This window comes from Papaver somniferum, chromosome 4, assembly GCF_003573695.1.
Source record: "Papaver somniferum cultivar HN1 chromosome 4, ASM357369v1, whole genome shotgun sequence".
Lineage (NCBI taxonomy): Eukaryota > Viridiplantae > Streptophyta > Magnoliopsida > Ranunculales > Papaveraceae > Papaver > Papaver somniferum.
Window position 1 is genome coordinate 107215643 of NC_039361.1, and position 20965 is coordinate 107236607.

Consider the following 20965-nt stretch of genomic DNA (forward strand, 5'->3'; position numbering starts at 1 on the left):
AATTGATTTAAACCAAAAACTCTTAAATTGATTTAAACCAAAAACAAGATCCCGAAATCATTAGGAGCCTAAGAATGCACAAAGTAGTTCGAATCTGCAACATTCTTAGCTGCGTTTAACAATGTAACACCCACCGGTGAAATCTTTAAAACCAGCCAGCAACTTCTTCAAATACAGATGTACCTAATATAGCTAGTAGGTTCTTAACTGTCTTAAAGAACTTGTGATGTTGATGTTTCTGGACAGATGCACCTAATGTAGCTAGTAAGTTCTCAACTGCCTTGAAGAACTTGTAATCTTTCTTCTCGGAGTTGTCAACAAAAAGACTACCAATTTCTTGAAATATATCATGCACATCGGTAAAAAGACTATGCACATTGGTAATAAGACAGTGCATATCGGTAGAAAGACTATGCACAGTAGTAAAAAGACTACCAATTGCTTCAAAAAAACATATACATAATATAACAAAAGTAAGCCCAAGCTACAAATAAACCAACACCTACACACCAAATCAGTACTTCAAGATAGAAATCCCAATCCCACCTAGGAGGTCTCGCAGGATGCCACACAATAGCTGCACAACCACAATATCCGTAACCGCTATCTAACAAATTTCGACCACACTAACTTTCAATCACAAAAGGCGAAACTTGGAAAGTATAATTCGAGATATTAAGATGCAAGCATACTTTTGGGCGGAGTCAAACACTAGCATGTTGGATTAACGGCTAACATGATGATAGCTTTATGGGATTCATATTTCCATCGGCCGCTTTGATTTGGATACGAGACGTTTGATGTAAGGTTTGTTTGTTAAATTATTTTGGCTCTTTGTTTTTTTGTTCTCTACTTTGGGTGATCGTTTCCAAACTCGATCTCCCTTTTTTGGATCGGTTGTATTTATTGGGTTGAGGTACCCCTAAGTACCTCTTTTTCAATGGATTTTTTCCTTTTGACCTATCAAAAAAAGAAAATTTCGACCACACTTATAGCAAAACTGGGTCCTGCATCTGTAAAACAAAAGGAAAACAATAACCAGTTAAGTTAGCCATGCATAAAAGCTTCAGACAGCGCCCACCATGCACATTGAATACAAGTTGAGCAAAATAGAACAAAAACCACCTGCACGTAATGACATAACAGCCACTTATACGCTCCACATAATGTTTGCATGTTGGGCATCTGGTCCATGCGTTCTCCCTAGCAATTTGCATAAGCAGAAGATCATTTTTCTCTGTCATGATGATCGCGTCTCCATTACTCTGTCTACTACACGTATGACTCTCCCCCTCAATCAATGGGATCATATAAGAAAAACAAAAAAGTTTCTTGCAATTTGGACACTTTGATTTCGTTGCACCAGAGCTATCACCACACTCATTTAAGACACATTCAAAGCAACGAGGACAGTAAGCAAAATCCTGAGCATACTTGGATAGAATTTCTGACTCGCAAAGCAAGGCAGACCATCTGACAAATAATTTCGGTGGCACAATGGACTGGCATGACAATATATCCAAGTTTACCTTACAATCAAAATCAGGGCATACGATATCCGATGAATTGTTGTCGACAACTTTCGCTTGAATATACTTGGATATACAGTCCGTACAGAATGGATGTTTTGATGAGCAATCTGCTGCTTTCTTCTCTTTGTTGATGAACTTCTTATTTAGAGGAAGATTTGATTCCGTACAGATCTCACAATCGAATAAGAAGCTTTCTGGATCACTTTGTTTTTCTTCCTCATGCTCCACAGATCCAAAGTGTTGCAACCACATACCACGTTGTTTCTTCTCTTTGAAAACAAGTTTCTCTTTCTCTTCATCATCATCTTCTTCTTCAAATATAGTCACAATTTGCTTTCTCTTCATCATCATCTTCTTCTTCAAATATAGTCACAATTTGCTGTAAAGTGCCCATTGTACCTGTAGTGGCATAAAACCACACACTACATCCAACGAAGTAAAGGTACACAAGCAAACATAGACACAAGGATATACGTGGTTCGGTATGATTACCTATGTCCACGGGGTGAAAGAATGAATGTTATTATTTCTTTTCTTTGATTACAAGTTGTTCTCTTCCTTTCAAATGATGAAGCTCAAAAACTCGAGTATGATGCCTTCTTTTTCTCTCTCTCAACCTCCCTCTCTCTCTCGACCAGCCCTTGTATTTATAGGCCAAGGTCGCCATACAACGGAATTACAATGTTGGTCACATTACATCAATTTTAGTTGTTCCCTATCGGACCTGCACTGCTTGCCCGACTTTCTGGTTTGACCGATAGAGTCTTGATTTTTTATAGTTCTTCACCCGAGGTCGAGTCTTGATCGTCTGGTTAACACGACGTCGCCCTTCTTTCTTCTTGTTCCTTTGTTTGACCATCTTCCTTCGTCTGACCGAGTGCTTTCTGATCGTTCACCCGACCTGTCAGGAGATAAAGGTCACGTCACATCCGACAACTGTTGGGCCATCACGTCCGACCCACGTGATACCTCGGTCTTTGCGCCGTTCTGTTCTATCCTGTGCTTCACCGCTCTTTTTTCTTTGGTGTATCATAGCTTAGGATCTTGCCACCTAACCCTGTGGAATATCTAACCTACATTTATGCCCCTTATTTCGCTCGTGTGCTTGGCACGAGGGAAAGAAAATCGTTCCACCTTCCCACGTCCTCGAGCATGCCGAGAATTCCGTCATGCAGTCTCCCACTAATTATCCCTTTATGACTTGTAACCGTTGCTGTCGGTCGACGCGCTGCATCCTATAAATATCTCCCTTTATGTCCTCTTTCATTCGTTCGCCATTTTCATAGAAACCAAGCGTTGTTATTCCTTCTTCTTTTCCTTCCTTCTTTGCCGATACCATTAATTCCGGTGACCCTTTTATCTTCTCAGTCTTCATCTTCGTTGTTTCTGTTGGTGAGGTTTGCGACAGTCGTGGTTGGTTCTTCTTTTTACTTCTCTCTCCATCAAAGTTCATATCTCTCCGTTCGCTTTCTGCTATGGCTACTTCTCTCTCCATCAAAGTTCATATCTCTCCGTCAATGATTGAAAAAAGGTGCGTGACTGATACCTTCTCCGAGGGAAATGTTGTTTGTCTTGATTCCTTGTTTTCGTTTGAGAGTCCTTCTCATCACGATTATCGTGCTATAAATTCCCTTTTCCCTGATGATTCTCCTTATTTTTCATGTAGGGCTGATAAGAGGATATCCAAAGACTTGTCTGATGATGAGTTCATTGAACAGTTGAAGGAAGAATTTGGTCTTCAAAACTATGAAATGACCCTAGTCTCGGGCCAAACGGGTATGTTGAAGAAGTCCGATGTCGATAAGTATGAGCAGTCATCTGAGGCAGTAATCGTTACTCGTGGGCAATTAGAACTTGGTCTTCTCTTTCCTTTATACAACCATGCTATCCCTTTCTACTACGAGGTGTTGTCACACCTTCATCCGCTTCGGGCCTTGACCCAGTGGAATGGCAACACTTTCCGCCTGATGAATGAGTGGAGGGACCAAGGAGAGGGTCATGGATCTACGGCCGATTGATCAACCTATAAGCATGAAGATGCTCCTAATTATACTTCTGCCAATTTTGTCGTGAACTATCGGAGTAGGACAACTACCAATGGAGATCTCGCTGGTTTTGCTGCTAGCCTGAAGTCTATGCCTGAGGGTGTTGAACGATTGATGTTAGATGCTGATCCCCTTGGTAAAGACTCCAACAAGCGTGCTCGCCACACCAATGACCCATATTGGGACCGGGTTCCACTACTTGTTCGTGGCCAAATTTTTCATGGTAGCTTCCCTCCTCCTCAATTTCCTACGGAGCCTTATCCATTCCAGGTGATTAACGATGATAGGGTATGTTGCTTATGAGTGCTAAAAAGTGCATATTTCTATATATTTTTCCTGGCATTTAACTCATCTTTTGTGCTCTAATTCTCCATTTTAACCCATATTCTGTATTTTCATGGTTTTCAAGAATAAATATTTTTATTAATTAATTTTGCATTTTTAGGTACCAAATAAAGTTTGGATGAATTGCGGAGCGGAAAAGAGCAGAAAAGTGATGGAAGCGAAGAGGAATCACACAAGGAAGCCGCGAAGAATGTTGTGCACAAGACCAAAAGGCTATAAGTGGGCTTGAAGAGGAAGAATTGTTCTTAGAAAAGATATGGGTTTGGCATACCCAAGGCCCAAAACTCTCACCCAAATCCATTTCCTATATCCATACTCGTTTCTCTTTCTATCCATCAGATTGGATCATCTCAGCATCCTACGGTCGCAGCATAGTCAGTACATCAAAGTCTGAAGCTCCTGTCTAACACTACAGCACCTAACTCCATCTTGAGCCGTCAGTTTCATTGTACTTCCGCATCCAACGGTCGCTCCTCGCTTCCTTCTGTCTCGCCGTTAGATCGATCCATCATTTACGCATCCAACGTCTCATCCTCGCTGTTCATTAACAATTGCTAAACCCGCTCAACACCCAAGTACCAAATACCCTATACCCAAAACAAACGCACCCCAATCCATTTTCCATCGACTTCTTCTCTTTCTCCCTCACCCTCTGCAACACCACCATACCCTGCCGCACCACCATCATCACCACCACCTTCCTCAACTGCCACAACCACCACCAAAAGCCATCATGGCTATTACCTAACGAAACCCCATCTATTTCCCCTTCTTTCTAGCCAGCTATCATACCAATTTCTCTCCTAGGGTTTCAGAGACAGGAAAGAAGAGAAATTGATAAAATAGCTCGAGCTAGAGGAGCAGTTGGAACAGGAGATGGAGAAGGAAGAGCATAGGAAGGATGGGTCGAAGACATGGGAACGAATCATCCCATCAAATTAGGTAAATCAGTAACCCTAATTTCTGCTGTTTTTGGGGATTTGGGGAAAACTTGTGTAGAAACCTAATTGAAGCTTGTAACTATAAATATGATGTGTGGGTGTGTGTTAGAAGACATGCCTGGACTAGCCAGTGCTTCACCCAAGAGGACTGGAATAGCCAGTGCCTCAAGGGTTAGTTTTTACTTTAAATGATGTTGTACATTTCAATTGTTTTTATCCTATCCATGCTTTGATATTGTTGTGCTTGAATTGTCTAGGATTGAACATCCTTTTAGGTTGTTAAAACACTAAGAAAGCTTCTCTGCGAGTAGTTGCAGTGTGAGAGCCCCAATTACTACAAGGTTTAGAATTATCTTAGTTCCTTTAGCCTCCTTTCTAGACCAACCCTTAGATGAACAACCGGCTTTGAACTGCAACTGTCATCTAGTTATTCAGAAAGCCTAGAAGCTGACTGATAACTAAAAAGGGACAAGAACATAGATGGAAGACCTGCCAATGTTTCTTATTCACTGAATTTCACTTTCTTTGTTCTCTGCCACTGTTACCTCATTGCTTTAGTTACTGCCTTGTTAATTTAGATAACTAGCTTAAAAACTTCAACTATACACCCTAGTCTCTGTGGTTCGACCCTGCCTTGCACACTCACTACAACAGACCCTGTGCACTTGCAGGTATCATTTCTGTGACTCTTTTAGAGAGCCACCAAGTTTTTGGCGCCGTTGCACTTAGTTAAATTTTTTGTTTCTTTTGTATATATAGTGCTAATCCAATATGATCTCGGCTAAAAAATGTTGGATTTTTGCCTTGAATAATGGAGTTCTAATCTTGCTTTCGCCGAAATCGGGTATTCTCTTTCCTTTTTCTCTACTCAGCATAATCCTCTCCATATGTTGTATTATAATTCTTTACATCTTGTGAAACATTGAGGACAATGTTTAGTTTAGGTTTGGGGGTATAGAGTAGATACCATGATAATATGTCATAATTGAAAACAAGAACTCCTTCTTTTTGAATTCTTTTTGAAAAAATTGAAAAATTGAAAAAAAAAAAAAACTAAAAAATTAAAAAAAACATAAAAATGGAGCTCATTTACCTTGAAATGTTGACTCTTGTGCATGTATGTAAACATAAGGATTCTTAGTCTAGATATTTAGGCACCCCTGATTCTAGCACAATTCACATGTGATAAGAAACTTGCACGCGCACGATCTACCAATACATGTATAGCCTCGATCTTCAAGGTGTTTGATAGGAAGTCACGATTGCCAATCACTTTAGAATACTGAACGAAACTTGACTAGCTTGTTCTTTGGTTGGTTGGGATAGAAGGTGGAGGTTACATTAAGAAAGACAACCATCGAATTTAACTGGGTGCATCAAAAAGGGCTACCTCTTGCTAAGAGTCATGTAATTTTTTGTTTTCTTTTGTATATGTATCAAAAGTGTTACCATGTTAAAAAAAAAAATGATGTATATTCAGAAAAAAAAATTATCAGAAAAAAAAAAAAACAAAAAAATTAAGTATTTATCAAATTTCATTTGTGTCATGTAAAGAAAATAGTTCTCTCTTGTCCAAAAATAAAAGAGAGTAGTCAATGTAAATAAGAGTCATTTTTTGTTTTAGTAAGCAAGGAAGGGTGTACGCCATTGATGTACAACGCGAGAAATTGTGAAATACCTCCAACTCATTCACAATTCTCGTAAAGTCCGGACAGCTAGCTAGATTTCGACCTCGGTTCTTAGCCTGAGAAACTATCTCTTGGTGATTAGTAGTCATAACATTCGATCTTTCTTTACACATGTGTAGATACACTTTACACTCTTATCACATGTCTTTATTTGTTATCAGTGCTAGGATTGTGCCTTAGGTAGCTAGATTGACATCTCCATTTTGCTGTGAGCTTAAACTGTCTTGCACATGTCACATTTGATGGAATATGAGCTTATATTTTGTCCTAGAACTTTGTAGGTACGTTCTAAGCAAACCTTCACGAGACTTCAACTCGTCCACTAGGGACACTTAGTGTTTTAAAAGGCTTAGTGCATACGCTAAATGCATTCGAGAGACTAGCGACAGTGGAATAGGTAAGATTTCCTTAGTTTTGCTTTACTTGAGGACAAGTAAAATTCAGGTTTGGGGGTATTTGATGAGTGCTAAAAAGTGCATATTTTTGTATATTTTTCTTGGCATTTAACTCATCTTTTGTGCTCTAATTCTCCATTTTAACCCATATTCTGTATTTTCATTGTTTTCAAGAATAAATATTTTTATTAATTAATTTTGCATTTTTAGGTACCAAATAAAGTTTGGATGAATTACGGAGCGGAAAAGAGCAGAAAAGTGATGGAAGCCAAGAGGAATAACACAAGGAAGCCGCGAAGAATGTTGTGCACAAGACCAAAAGGCTAGAAGTGGGCTTGAAGAGGAAGAATTTTTCTTAGAAAAGATATGGGTTTGGCATACACAAGGCCCAAAACTCTCCCCCAAATCCATTTCCTATATCCATACTCGTTTCTCTTTCTAGCCATCAGATTGGATCATCTCAGCATCCTACGGTCGCAGCATAGTCAGTACATCAAAGTATGAAGCTCCTGTCTAAAACTACAGCACCTAACTCCATCTTGAGCCGTCAGTTTCGTTGTACTTCCGCATCCAACGGTCGCTCCTCGCTTCCTTCTGTCTCGCCGTTAGATCGATCCATCATTTCCGCATCCAACGTCTCATCCTCGTTGTTCATCAACAATTGCTAAACCCGCTCAACACCCGAGTACCAAATACCCTATACCCAAAACAAACGCACCCCAATCCATTTTCAATCGACTTCTTCTCTTTCTCCCTCACCCTCTGCAACACCACCATACCCTGCCGCACCACCATCATCACCACCACCTTCCTCAACTGCCACAACCACCACCAAAAGCCATCATGGCTATTACCTAACGAAACCCCATCTATTTCCCCTTCTTTCTAGCCAGCTATCATACCAATTTATCTCCTAGGGTTTCAGAGACAGGAAAGAAGAGAAATTGATAAAATAGCTCGAGCTAGAGGAGCAGTTGGAACAGGAGATGGAGAAGGAAGAGCCCCAATTACTACAAGGTTTAGAATTATCTTAGTGCCTTTAGCCTCCTTTCTAGACCAACCCTTAGATGAACAGCCGGCTCTGAACCGCAACTGTCATCTAGTTATTCAGAAAGCCTAGAAGCTGACTGATAACTAACAAGGGACAAGAACATAGCTGGAAGACCTGCCAATGTTTCTTATTCACTGAATTTCACTTTCTTTGTTCTCTGCCACTGTTACCTCATTGCTTTAGTTACTGCCTTGTTAATTTAGATAACTAGCTTAAAAACCTCAATTATACACCCTAGTCTCTGTGGTTCGACCCTTCCTTGCACACTCACTACAACAGACCCTGTGCACTTGCAGATATCATTTCTGTGACTCTTTTGGAGAGCCACCAGTTGCTTTCTTTCCACTTTCTTTGATTCCTGTTGTATCGGCTTGGGGTACTGATTACTTTCTTGTCGTAGGTTAAGCCCTAGGGCGAGTCTACCAAATCGTCTTCTATTTCCAAGAAGAGGAGTGTTGGCACAAGGGTCGAGGAGGATCATGGGAAGGTAACAAACATATAGCTTTTATTCTATGTACATGTACTTTCCCCTGTTTTTTGGCTTCACGTGTTATGACGCTGAACATTGTGCAGAAATTCCTTAAGCGCGAGGATGAAGATGTTGGAGGGTCCAATACTTGTGGTAGTGAAAGTTTGGTTCCAAGGCGTAATCCTCCTCGGGGGAAGGTGGCGGCAAAGGGCTTGGTGTTGAAAAGCTCGGACGTTGTGATCGATATCCCCGATCAAGATGATTAGGACGATATATTCGGGGACGATCATCTGTTTGATGAGGATGCTGGTGGCCAGAAGGAAACAGAGGTTTATGTGTAGACTGCTATTGTGACTTCTGTCGTGCAGTCTGGTGATCAGGGGCCGGCCATAACATCACTCCAAAAGTTACCCCAGAAGGATGTTGGGTCTCCCTCGGGTGTTCAGACGTCCTTTACCATATCGACCCCTATTTGTGATTCACTTGGCGCATTGCACTCTGAGGAGTTTGGCTCCTATACTGATGAGCAGATGATTTCTGTTGTGCCTCTGTATCGTGATATCGCGCCGGTCTTTGATAATTTGGTAAGTGATTTGTTTGCACTTTTCCTTTGGATATTATCGGACCCCACTAATCTAGTCTTGGGATGGAATTTGTAGGCGTTGAATCGGTCGAGGTTGGAGGATGCTCTCCGTGGACAGGGGATTAAGAAGTTGGAGGCTGCTCTTCAGCAGAAGAAGGAACGATCTCGTGATCTGGAGATCAAACTCGTCGATGCGCAAGGTATATTGTTGCAATAGTTGTGTTGATTGAGTTCTTCATACCAATGTCCTAAGTCAATTCCTCGGAGTCTAGGCTTATGAAGAGAAAGTGGGATATCGAGAAAGATCTTGTGGAGAATCTTCGACAACGAATTTCTTATAAGGATGGGAAGATAGACCGACAGGAGGCCGAGATCCAGCAACTTCATGAGGAATTGGACATATATCGCCTATTTGAGCATGTCCCCGAAGAGATAGATAACTTACGGGACCGCTTGGGCATATTTCAAAGACTTTCTTGTGATAAAACGTTACTAGCAGATAATCTGCAGAGTCAAAATGGTTCCCTTAAGATTCAAAATCAATATCTTCATGAAGATCGGCGACGAATTTTGAGGGAAAAAGCTGTGGCCGAGCAGTCCAACCGAGATCTTCTTGACAGGACCAAGGGTTTCGATAAGCTGTCCAGTGACCTAGAGTGAACCCAAGCCCAGTTATCGATGTTACAAGTGTCCTATAACCGTTAGAGGTCTGAGTGGAGTGATCACAAGAAATATTTCCCTTCGAATGAGTTCATTGAACAATACTATAATGAGTTAACCTTGAAGCTTTCTAAGGCCGAGGATGAGTTGGCCAAGTCTCTAGAGTGCATGTTGGGGCGACCTTAAGACCTAGTTAGTTTGTTGTTTTTACTTCGTATTCTGCTATGTTCCGTGTTTAATATTCTTATAATGTTTTGTTGCAGCCGAGAAGGGTCGTGTCAAGGATCTGTAGCGAGATGTGCAAAATCTCGGGGTCAAGGATCTGGAGCGAGATGTGCAAAATCTCGGGCAGGAGGTGGAGCAGTGGAAGAAGGCCGAAGGTGAGGTGAAAGTTAAGCTCCATGCTGCCGAGGCGAGGTCCAAGAAGCTTTCTCAGCAGATTTTGGACGAGAGAAATGCTCATCAGAGCGAGCTTGCTGAGGCGATCAAGGCCGGTGTGAACGGGTACATCGCGCAAAAGCGCCGCGAGGTTTCCAAGAGAAAGGGGGGAGATGGTGTTGTTCCACCCAGGAGTTGATCATGTCTTTTGTAGTGTTGCGCCACTAATTTTCCCTTTGTCACGGGTTGTAATTCATTTGAACATTAGACCCATGCTTCTTTGAACAACTTCTTTGAATGGGGTGCTGCGTCGCCAAGCTTGTTTTTCTTTTTTCTTTTCCTTGACAATTTACGCCTTTATCATTGTGTTGACGATGTTTAATTTTATGGTTGCTATCTTGTTGTTTGTGCTCCGTATGTGCATTTGATGTCACATGCATTAGTATTAGTGCCTTTTCTGTCGAACACACTCAACAAAGAGGGTCATCAGGCCCGATGCCATGTCCCATCCGAGGTATCTCATCGCTATTTTTTGAGATTCAGTGGAAGGGTTTTAGTCGTCCTAGTTCTAGGCCCGATAATCCCAAGTGGTTATCGACCAACCAACTCAGGCAAGTGGTCACGGACACCTACGATGGGGGTAACCTTTCAGATGTAAGTAGGTTACCTAGCTGAGAAGAAATCGTATCTTAACAACCTTTGGTATCTGGCTTCCAACCACCAGTACCCTTAGGCTACCTCGGCACTTGCACACTGCCACTGCCCCGAGTATCGAACAGCCATTCGACTGTAAGTCACCTCGGCACTTCCACACTGGCTTTGCCCCGAGTACGAATGACCATTCAAGTGTAAGTCACCTCGGCAATTCCTCACTGGCTTTGCCTCGAGTACGAATGACCATTGGTCGCTCATTTCATATTTCCTAACCCTCGCGGTTTTAAATAAATGAATGACAAGTATGTTTACATGTTTCCCTCGAACCCCTCATGGGCAATAGTGTTTCAGATGTTGAGCGTTCCACGGTTTTAACTCGAGTTTGCCGTCTGGTTTGAGTAATCGATAAGCTCCCTCGCCAGCTTTAGACACGATTGTGTATGGTCCTCCCCACATTTCCGCTAGTTTACCGCCCTTTTTGTCATGCTACCAATCAGCTAGATATTTCAACACTAACTGCCCCGGTTGAAACTCTCTTGGTCGAACTCGTTTGTTGTATTCTCGTTGTAGTCTCCTTTGGCAATTCTCCATTTTTTGTAACGCCACCTCCCTTGTTTCCTCCAGGTCGTCGAGCTTGGACAATATTAGATCTGCCGATATGTTTCGCCTCCAGGCTTCAGTTCTTGTGGTGGGTATCATTGCTTCAGTTGGTTGTATCGCTTCGGTTTCATAGGTCAGCATGAAAGGTGATAGCCCTGTTTCTTCCCTTCGAGTGGTTCGATAGGCCCGTAAAACATTGTAGAGTTCTTCGCACCAATCACCGTATTCTCCATCTAATGTTTTCTTCATATTGTCGGTGATAGTTTTGTTTGTGATCTCGGCCTGCCCATTACTTTGAGAGTATATGGGGGTAGCTGATTTTTATGATGTTGTAGGTGTTAAATAGTAGGTCGATGTTTTCTCCATGGAGTTGTTTTCCATTATCCGAGACGATGGCCGCCGGTACTCCGAAACAACATAGGATGTGCTCCCAAATGAACCTGAAGACGTCCTTGTCACGGATATGTCTCAGTGGTGCCGCCTCCACCCATTTAGTGAAGTAATCCGTCGCTACTATTAAGTATTTTCTCTGCCCCGATACCACATGTAATGGTCCCACGATATCGATCCCCCACTTTGCAAAGGGACAGGGGCTTACTACCGAGTTTAGAGTTACTGATGGTGCATGTATCTTCTTACCAAACCGCTGGCATTCTTCGCAAGATTGCACTATTTGTTTTGTATCATCGTTCATATACGGCCAGAAGTATCCCATCATCTTCGCTCTCGCTGACAGACTTCGTCCCGAGCTGTGATTTCCGGCTTCTCCATAGTGTAGTCCATTCAAGATTGTATGGCCTTCTTCCTTACTTAAGCATCTTAAGAGTGGTCCCAGGTATGATTTCCTGTATAGGATTCCGTCTCTTAGCTCGTAAGCGGCCGATTTTCTTTTCACTTTGTTGATCTCGGGTCGCCCCTTGGGTAACTCGCCTGTCTCCAAGTACGAATGAATCGACTTTCTCCAATCTCCGTCCGGATACCTGTCGGCCGTGTTGATAGCCACGTCGACGTGCACCTCGGGTGTCTCTGGTATAGATGGGGCGAGGAGTCTCATGACACGAATACCCTCCACACTTGGGTCTGTGAGCTGGGATGCAATATATGCCAATGCGTCCGAGTGTCGATTATCCTTTATACATATGTGGCGAAATTTGATGTTGGGGATCTGGTCAATATAGAATTGGGCGAGCTCCCAGTACTTCTGCAAAATCGGGTCGTGGATGGAGTATTTTCCTGTGATTTTTCGGATCACCAACTGCGATTTCCTAGTTAGTCTTACATATTGTAGGCCCATCTCGATGATTAATCTTAGGGCGTGAATTGCAGCTTCGTACTCGTTGACGTTGTTTGTCGCCTTAAATTCCAATCTAAACGAATGGACCATTTTTCGTCCCTTTGGTGTAGTAAATACTATCCCAAGTCCCGATACATCTTTGTTCGACGCTCCATCGACGAATACTTCCCAACGTGATGGGATACTTTCTTCGATTAAGTCGGCCGAGTCTTCTCGATCTTCTTCCATTCTGGGTATGTCCTCGACCTCATCTTCGTCGCTTAGTGGAAAATCTGCCACTACTTGTGCCTTCACTGCTGTCCTCATTTCGTAGAAAACTTTGAATTGTTTGATTTGTGTCCCCCATTTGGAAATCCTCCCTGATCGGCTGGCATTGTCTAGTACCGCCTCAATAGGCGATTTTATGAGCACGCGGATCCGATGGGCTTGGAAATACGTTATTAACTTCAGAGTGGAGAAAGCTAGTGCTAAAATCATCTGTTCCATCCTTGTATAATTTTTCTCGGCGGGACTTAATGTTTTGCTGATGAAGTAAACAAGCTTTTCTTCGCTCCCTTCATTTCGGACTAAGAGTGCACTGATAGCATATAAGGTTGCGCCAAGGTATAACTTGAGGACCTCCGATTGATCGGGTATTTGTAATACGGGTAGGCTAGCGAGATGTAGTTTAATATTCTGAAACGCCTCCTCACAAGCGTCCGTCCATTTAAATTTCTCCCCCTTTTTGAGAGTGCTAAAGAAGTTCTTGCATTTGTCCGACGACCGAGATATAAATCGCCCCAACGCTGCTATACTACCGTTAATCTTTTGTATGTCTTTTATTGTAGCCGGTCATGGCATCTCGAGTATAGCTCTAACTTTCTCGGGATATGCTTCTATCCCCTTTGGAGTGATGATATATCCCAAAACTTTGCCTAATGTGACCCAAAAATCGCATTTAGTCGGATTAACTTCCATTTTATATTCTCTCATCGTCCGGAAAACTTCTTGCAGGTCCCGAATGTGATTCTTGGCTAGGCGACTTTTTACTAGCATAGGTCTACATAGACCTCGATGGTGTGGTGGATCTGGTCTTCGAACATGTCTCCTAACAACCTTTGATATGTGGCGCCCGCATTCTTCAGACCAAACGGAATCTTGGTGTAGCAGTATAGGCCCCTCGGCGTGAAGAAGGAGGTGTGTTCTTGATCCTCGGTGGCCAACGGGATCTGGTTATACTCCGCGTATCCGTCCATCAATGTTAGTGCCTCATTCCCTACTATAGATTCCACCAGTTGATCGATGCTTGGGAGAAGGAAACTGTCCTTCGGACAGGCTTTGTTCAGGTCGCTGAAGTCAATGCAGATTTTTACTCCTCCGTTTTTCTTTGGTACCACGACCATGTTGGATATCCACTGTGGGTAGTGCGATTTCCTGATTATTCCCGATTCTTGTAACTTATTTAACTCCTTCTCGACGGTTGTGTGTAATTATGGTGCGACTCGCCTCATATTTTTTCGGACTGGTTTGAAGCTTGAGTCGATCTTTAGATGGTGAAAGCATACCCCGGGTCTATGCCCTCCATATTGTGCACGTTCCATGCGAACGCGTCCATGTTTTCCTTTAGCACCACCACGAGCTGGTTTACTTGTTCGTCCGTCCTTACTATCCTTGGTTCTTTTACAGTTCCTAAATTAATCTCTCGAGTAGGGTCCACGGCCGAGCAGTTTGGTTTTGATTCCTTCATCGGCCCCGTCTCCTTTAATTTCTTTGAAGGCTCGTTCCCTTGTGTTTCGTATGTCATGACCTCCTGCGAAATAATTATTTCCAGTTCCTCTGTGGATTTGGTTTTTTAGCCTTGTTCTTCTCTCCCCTTTGTCGTGCTCGCCGCTCCTCATTTATTTGGGAATCGACCTGCATGCACTGTCGGGCTGCCTGTGAATCTCCTACAACCTCAGTTATCCCCTTGTACGTTGGGAATCGTAGCCTCTGATGATAAGCCGATGCCACTCCTTTGATTCCCGCGATCTACGGTCTCCCAATAATAGCTTCATAGGGCGAGGCGACATCGACCACACAGAATGTAGTTAACGTATCTGCGTAACCACCTCCGTCCGATACCCTTAGGGTTACTTCGCCCTTTGGTATGGTCACGGTCCCATTATAACCGTAGATACGATATGTCGATGGGACGAGTATATCATCTGAAAACTCCATCCTATTGAACGGGTCGTAGAAGAGTACTTCGACTGAGATCCCACTATCCACTAGTATCCTTCTTACCCCCCATTCCTCAATCAGAAGGGTGATAACCAAGGTATCACTGTGAGCTTGGCCATTCATCGAGACATCCTGAGCCGAGAAAAAGATGGGTCGCAGCATCCAGGGTTCCATCGGCAAATCTTTTTATACACTGGAAATTTCCTTCCCATTATGATCACTCTTGTGGATTCTAGACATGATTCTAGGATTCAGATTGTACTCTTGAGTGTCCAAATGCGAAATCGTGTTGACAAACTGCGTGGATCTGTCGATTCTGACTTGGTGGACGGGTGCATCAGGCGCTGCGGTCGTCTAGGCTGGGTGTCGGACGAACTGTCTCACGTAACCGTCTCGAATAAGATGTTGCACGATGTCTTTTACTTCTCGGCAGTTATTTGTAGAGTGGCCTCGATATTGATGATAATGGCAATACTCTGGGTAATCCTTGGTCTCCTCGAACTATATCCCTCTTGAAAGCTGGGTATATGATGTCACTCCTTTTCTCGACCTCTTTGAATATTTCTTCTAGTGGAGCATTCAAAGGGTGTATGTTCTCGCCTCGTTCCTCGGCCTCTTTCCTTTAGCTACCCATTCCTTCTTCCCATTTCCTCGCATAGGTGGGCTCGGTCTCTTCTCGGGCCGACGTTGAACATCGTCTGATTTCGACTCGGGCGCCGCACTAGCCTCTTGCACTCCCCTATCCTTTGATTATTCCTGAATTTATTCTAGGGCGATGAAATATTCTTGCATTTTCCTCATTTCCTTCAATGTTTGCGGCTTTTCAATGAACATGGCTATCCAGATGGGATATGACCTCCCTAGTGCATTTTTGAACCCGAATATCTGCTGGTCGACTGGTATCTTCCCAATTTCTGTACACAAATTTCTCAATCGATCGGTCAATGATCTGAGAGGCTCTCTAAACCGTCGGGACAAGGTGAATAACCTGTTGACCCTAGGCCGAGGTCTGCTGTTGTGCATGTACGTTTCAAGGAAGGCTTCGACTAGAGTCTCGTAACTGTCAAATGTTCCTGGTGAGAGGTTGTAGAACCATTTCCTTGCCTCGCCTTCCAGGATTGCCGGGAAGAACTTACACATACATACCTCATGGTTTTTCCATTGGATTAGGGACATAGTGTACATCTTCAAATACTCAATTGTGTCTCCCGTGCCGTCGAACCTGGATGGGAAGGTGGGGAGCATGCACTTAGGTGGGAAAGCCCTTAATTCTAGATCTTGGGTATAAGGGGTCCTCTCGGCCTCGCTTATGACCTCGGCTATCTTATCTTCTTCGCCGGTTCCTGACAGCTTCCTTATCTTTTCTTCTAACTCTCTTAGCTTGGCTTCGGTCGCATTGTCGGACCTTGTGTTCCTTTGCTGATTATTCCTCTCGTGCCTCTCGTCGTATGTTGATGAATCCTCGGGTGGACCGTATCCTCTGATAGGTGGTGTCGAGGGTGGTCCTGATCGACCGGAATTGCTCGGTCCTACCGCTGGTGGTACTTTCCCAATTAGGCCTTGGTGACCTGATGTCCCTCGGCTAAAAGATCCTCTCGAACTCGACCTTAAGTTCCGTAGTTGATAGTTCTAGAAATCTAGTTCCTCTGCTGAAGATCCATTAAAGCCGCCTTTTTCCTTCTTTGGCTTTCTAGAATTGTGAGTAGTGTTGGATCTGTACTCTCATGGATAGAGTGACCATTTGGATGTCCTAAATGGGAAGGGGGTGGCGCCGTCATCACAGGTGGTGGAGGTGGTACAGTGGGTGTATCCGAGTCGATGTCGCCGGATCGACCCCGATAGTTGTTTCTCGTCCTAGTTGTACTCGCCTGAGTCGTTATTGCTCTCGCCCGAGGGCATCTTGATACTCACCTTGTCGTCTGATGTTTCGTCTCTGGGCATGCAGGATTAACGCTTCTTCATCATATTCTGTGTCTGACGCGGTAAGTCCATCTGTTTGATCATCCCTCCTTGGGGGCGAGGCGATTTGCCCCAAAGGCGATGGGTCATCGTCTCGTCCAAGATCGATCTCCTCGTCTACAGTTGGCATACCCCTTTCAGCAGCTCGTGATTCCTCTGGTGGTAATTCCCGTCACTCCCTCGCCTCGGCCCAGTTACTCCTCCTTGCATGATACTGTCGTTGATTGTGAGGTTCCTCAGAGTTCTTCTCATCCCTGACGTGCTAGACATCGGACACAGTGTGTTGTGAGTCCGAGAGTCGTCCCTACCTACGTCCACGGGGTGAAAGGATGAATTTTATTATTTCTTTTCATTGGTTACAAGTTGTTCTCTCCCTTTCAAATGATGAAGCTCAAAAACTCGAGTATGATGACTTCTTTCTCTCTCTCTCTCAACCTGCCTCTCTCTCTCTCGACCAACCCTTGTATTGATAGGCCAAAGTCGACATACAACGTTGGTCACATTACATTAATTTTAGTTGTTCCCTATCGGACCTGCACTGCTCGCCCGACTTTCTGGTTTGACCGATAGAGTCTTGGTTTTTGATAGTTCTTCACCCGAGGTCGAGTCTTGATCATCTGGTTAACACGATGTCACCCTTCTTTCTTCTTGTTCCTTTGTTTGACCATCTTCCTTCGTCTGACTGAGTGCTTTCTGATCGTTCGCCCGACCTGTCAGGAGATAAAGGTCACATCACATCCAACAACCGTTGGGCCATCACGTCCGACCCACGTGATACCTCGCTCTTTGCGGCGTTCGGTTCTATCATGTGCTTCGCCGCTCTTTTTTCTTTGGTGTATCATAGCTTAGGATCTTGCCACCTAGCCCTGTGGATTATCTACACCTATATGCATAGGATCATTTCGAACTGCTGCAGGATGATACCCAATTCGAAGACGACAATGGATTTTGTTATGATTAGGGTTTTTTTCCGACAACTGACATCTATCGGAGAGAAAGAGAGGATAAAATGGTATGTTTATTAAGGAAAAAACAGTAAAAAGACAACTTAATATCTATAAAGGCCTAAAATTTTCCGGCCCTCTGCCCAAAATGCTAAACATGCCTCTCTGAATACCACGAACTGACCAACAAAGCTGAAGCAAAACCCGAAACTTGTTTCAATAACGACTGCGTTTTAAGATGATGAATACTAGATCAACGGTGAAGAAGAAGAAGATGATTAGATTAATGGAACATTTCAGGGAAGATATAATAACGGAAATCATGATCCAGTTTACGGGTTACTGGAGGTGGATGAAAGTTGTTATGGGGGTACAAAGAGAGTTGGGCCGGTGTCATTTGTCATACCATAGTAACTACCTAACCCTTATGCGATGTAAGATGAAATTTGTTATCCATTTAGTGTTTTGATTATTGTCTATAAGATTTGTTTTGTTTTATAGGATCACAAGGATGTCGTTCGTCTTATGAATCCAGGAACGTCAGTGAGTATGATTAAGAATCGGCCACTAGAAGCAACATCATCAACCATAGGAGAAGTTGAGGAATTAATCGAGCTAGTCAAATCTACAGGGTTGTTGCTTGCGGTCGACAATTTGGTTCTTGGTTACGAAAAACCTCTTTATCCCGCCTTTGCCGAGAGATATTACGGGGAAACGGATATTTTACATCTTCTGTTTGGCGAAATGACGACAACTCCAAATGATGCGAAGTTCATTACCGTACTAAGCATAGAAGGTAAAGCCGTGAAGCACAAAGACTACGCACAAGAGCTTGAGTGTGAGAAGATTTACGCTTTCACCAAGAATGTGTTCCAATGGGATGAGGAGATGACCAAGTCACAGATGCTAGTAGGTGAATCAAAGCAGAGGAAATTCAATCTCGCGCAGTTCAGGTACCTCTTCATGGGAATAAAGAAGCTTCGTGCAGAGGGAAAAGAAGTGACCAAGGAACGTATCTTCGCTATGGACAATGTGTATGTCCGCTACATCCTGGGATTTATTATTTTCCCTTAATTTTCCGGTACCCGTGTGAGCGCCAACTTTATTCAGTTGTTGCAACCATTTGACAAGATTCACGAATACTCTTGGGGAACTGACATCCTTGCACACTCGTTGAACGAGTTGAGAAAGGCTTCTAGGATCAAAGGAACCACATTGGAGGGAGTATGGCTCTTCTGCAGGGGTGGATATATTTTCACTTCCCAATATTTGTTGAAAGGGATTTTGTGAACAACCAATGGGACGGTAAGTGTTATGGAGACAAGTACACCTACAACAGTAAGTTGAAGTCCCAGAATGAGGTTTATCTGAAGTTGAGACGCTAGTTAGACAACTTGACGACGAAAGATGTTGTCTTTTTGACCCTTACAAGAAGTTGGCTAAAGAAAAACGAAATATGGTTGGTTGCGCCGAGCAAGAACGCTATTTTGGGCCTTTGTTTCACCCAAGAGGATATATAATGTACATCTCGACGAGAGTCGCAAGACATAGAATGGTTTTTTTAATGGTTTTGGCGTAATTTTTTGAATGTTTGTTGTTTAAAATGGAAACATAGAAGACGAGTTTGGCGCTTGATAACCCAAGCAAGGCTAGATATCAGGAAAGGGAAAAATGTTAAGGCTAATGAAAAGCAGATCGATGAATTGAACAATCTCAAAGATGTATAAGCGGTGGTGGAGAAAACAAAGAAAAAGATGACGAAAACCACCGCAAAAAGGAAGTCTCAAGGCGAATCGAGCAGCGCCCAACCTGCTAAACGAGGATGAGGTGGTCATGCACATGGTCGTGGATGCGGTCGTGGTGGGGATGTTGATGACTGAATGGATTCTTTGTTTTCCAAACTTATTTCTTTAACTATGGATAACTATGGAGTCAAAACTTATGTCTCAAACTTATCATCGAGTTATGTTTGGTTATGTTCTCTAGTTTGTGAATGACTGTCCTTAAGACGCGACAAAGAACCAACTACCATTCGTATTGAAACCATTGTCGTAGGTGATCCGCCTGCAAATTTTATTATGGAGCTAGTTGGAGAAGATGGTTTTAGTCCCTCTACTAAAACAGCTAGAAGAAATTCCCAGGCCAACATAACGGAGCCTCTTGAGACTTCAAATATGTTTGAGACTGGAAACTGAAGAGACTGAAGAGGAGGTTGAAAACGTTTTTACTGAGACTCAGACTGAACCTTTATCAACAGCAATATCTACTGGCATGGTAGAGATTGAGGCTGCGAAATTGGATTGGGACGATGCTAAGGATGAGGAAGACCGCTTGAAGAGGGAAAAAGCTGAAAATAAGAAGTTAGATGCTTTAGCCAAGAAAGGTGATAAGGGTCCTAAAGTTGCTCCTAAGAAGAAGGCTACCCACACTTCTCCTAAGCCAGGTGAGGAAGAAATCCATGTTGGTAGACGTGGAAGAAGTAGGTCATGCAAAGATGATGAAAAGGGTTTGGCAATCCCTTCACGTGAATCAGTATTTAATGCGTGTCTTTTTTTGGAATGCTCAAGGCTTGGCTAAATATGGTGCAAGGGCCAAGTTGAATGAGCTATATCACTTGCATAATCCTGATATAATTTGCATTGCAAAATCACATGTTTTTTGCACTCCGCGTTTTGTTAGGAAGTTAGCCTTAGTGAACTTTTGTGAAGATGTTATTACAAATGAAGCAAATGGAGAAAAGGGTAATCTCTGGATTTTGTGGAGGAATTCCTTGGAAAGGCCGGATGTTTTATCTTCTTCAAAGAAGGCAATTACTTTAATTGTTGTGGTAGATTTTGTTATGCCAGTGCATGCTTCTTTTGATCCGGCTGCAAGAAGAAGACTTCGACGTCAGTTGGGTTTATGTTTTATATCTATTCCTTGGTTGGTGTTGGGGGATATTAATTGCATCTTACGTTTAGATGAGAAGAAGGGTGGTAGGCCAATAAAGGAAATTTATGTGAATGAGTTTAAAAGTTGGATTTCAGATAATGGGATGGTTGAGGCTGATGCTATTGGGAAAAATATACTTGGTCTAATTGTCATAGTGGTAGTGATAGAATTGTTTCGAAGCATGATAGAGCGATTGTGAATGATGCTTTGCTCTACAAATATGAAAACTAGAGTTGTCAGTCTTTCCCTAGAATTTGCTCGGATCAGTCTCCTCTTTTTGGGTTTGCTTTTGAGAAT